At 30.9% G+C, this 1,911-nt stretch overlaps 1 long non-coding RNA gene across 1 annotated transcript; it reads left to right on the top strand.

Moving 5' to 3' along the window:
* The first annotated feature begins 332 nt into the window (after nt 1-332).
* Nucleotides 333-1,567, top strand: LOC133854907 (uncharacterized). The gene is made up of 2 exons (XR_009896884.1): nt 333-861; nt 1,085-1,567. It is a non-coding gene; the product is annotated as an uncharacterized LOC133854907 (long non-coding RNA).
* The last annotated feature ends 344 nt before the right edge of the window (nt 1,568-1,911 follow it).

Below are 1,911 nucleotides of genomic sequence, written 5' to 3'. Positions count from 1 at the left end.
TTTTGAATGGGTGCATTCATATAATTTATGATAATTATCTCATCATCCCTCTTCACTTGGTTGTTAAAAACAATTGAACTATTACAAGTATATTTTAATTTTTCAAAAAGCCATGTTAAATATAAATATTATCACGCCATTTGCTCTAACCAAAAGTCACTTTACTATAGAAAAGTCATACTTCTTAAAATAAGAGCTACTAAACAACAATTTTTTTGAATAAAATTATTTTAGGTTTAAGTCAATTCAAACATTTTTAAACTTTTGGTCTAACCAAAAGTCACTTCATTTGCATGTAAATGTAATTGGCTAAGCCTTAATTATCATTTTGAGTTAAAATTTAAATAATAAAGTTTATAAAGTGTCAAATAAACGATGGTTGCAAAATGTGTTAAAAAACTTATGTTAGTAATGATGGAATTACTTATCCTTATTTTCCTAAGTGTGCAAGCCGGTGATTGTGCCCCTATCTCATTCTATCTGTCTCCACCTCCCATGCTGCCTCCATATTCCTTTAAACTTGATTATTATGGACCACTACAACAATGCCTTGAACTTGGAATTGAATCTCATTGTGCAAGTATTAAAAGCACATGGCCATTTCCAGACTTTGAATATGAAATTTGTATTTCCGCTACTTTTTACCACTGTTTAGCTAATAATATACATGAAGTCCCAAGTGTGATTTCTATCATTAAAAATTGTATCAAAACCAATTGCCACCCAAAATTGAAAATTAAAGCTAGTCATCGTAGAAGTGCCAATTATGTGAGTTGTTTATTAGAATGTTATGAAAAGCATTTCATGAAACCTTTAGATGTCATTTATGCGCAAAAGCCTTGAGTTCTAGCTTTTGATCAGGTAAAGAGTTCCTAACTATGTACTCCTTTTTCTCTCTGTCTCTCTTAATTGAAGCAATGTATGTCAAGATCCTTTAGAGTTCTTAGCATATTCTACCTTGCGGATTTTTTAAAATCTCAACTATTGTTTTAAAATTAAATGGTTGAGATTTTATCAATTGGTATTTGTTTCATTTAACATATAATGTTGAGTTGATAGAGATGATAAATTTTATCAATTGCAGCTGTTTTTTAGGAAGTTTCCAGATCCTGTAACGACAGCGTCCTTCTTGCCTTCACTGTTGGATTCTTCTCTGATAGAACGTTAAGATGGTAGCTTGCTCAAGCATCTGAATTACAACTGGTACCGATGTGATTTTTCCAGAGCATGGTTGTTGCTGTTGTCCTTGAAGACAAAAGTTTGCCGTGTATTACTGCCGAGTGGGGCGGCCCTTCTCTTGGCTCTGTGCCAATTTTCAATCGGATTGTATCGCTTGTTCTTAGGTAGTTTGTTGTGTTACTAGCCAATTCTTATGCTGAAAGGTTGATGTATCATGCATATGGATTAGTCGATCTCCCCCTTCCTTTTGTTCTCCTGTATTGCTTAGAAAAAAAAAAGGAATTATTTTGTTTATTCCTTTCCTTTTTCCTATCTTATTTTTGAAAGAAGGATATTCATTGTATTAGACAATGTATGAATTAATCCAATAAACCTAGTATTTTTCATTTCTTTCATTCTCTAGGGTCAAATATACTTTGGCCCCTTCAACAAACAATCATTTTTTATAAATCCCCACGAACTGACAAGCATGACACTTCGACTCATCAAACTACTATTTTGTTGCAATTAGGCCATTTTTATGCATTTTTTTTCAAAAATACCCCTATTTTTTTATAAAAAAAAAAACGAAAAATCGAAATTTCATGCAAATTCTTTTTATATTAATCTAACCTTACTCTATGTATTTTACTATTTAATCAAAATTTATTTATATAAATTTATTTTAAAAAAAGAAAAAATGCGTATTTTTGGAAGAATGACATAAAATTTGCTTAATTGCAACAAATTGGT

The sequence above is a fragment of the Alnus glutinosa genome, chromosome 13, assembly GCF_958979055.1.
Source record: "Alnus glutinosa chromosome 13, dhAlnGlut1.1, whole genome shotgun sequence".
NCBI classification, from domain to species: domain Eukaryota; kingdom Viridiplantae; phylum Streptophyta; class Magnoliopsida; order Fagales; family Betulaceae; genus Alnus; species Alnus glutinosa.
The sequence above is the reverse complement of the archived record's forward strand: the minus strand, read 5'-3'. Positions and strand labels throughout refer to the sequence as shown.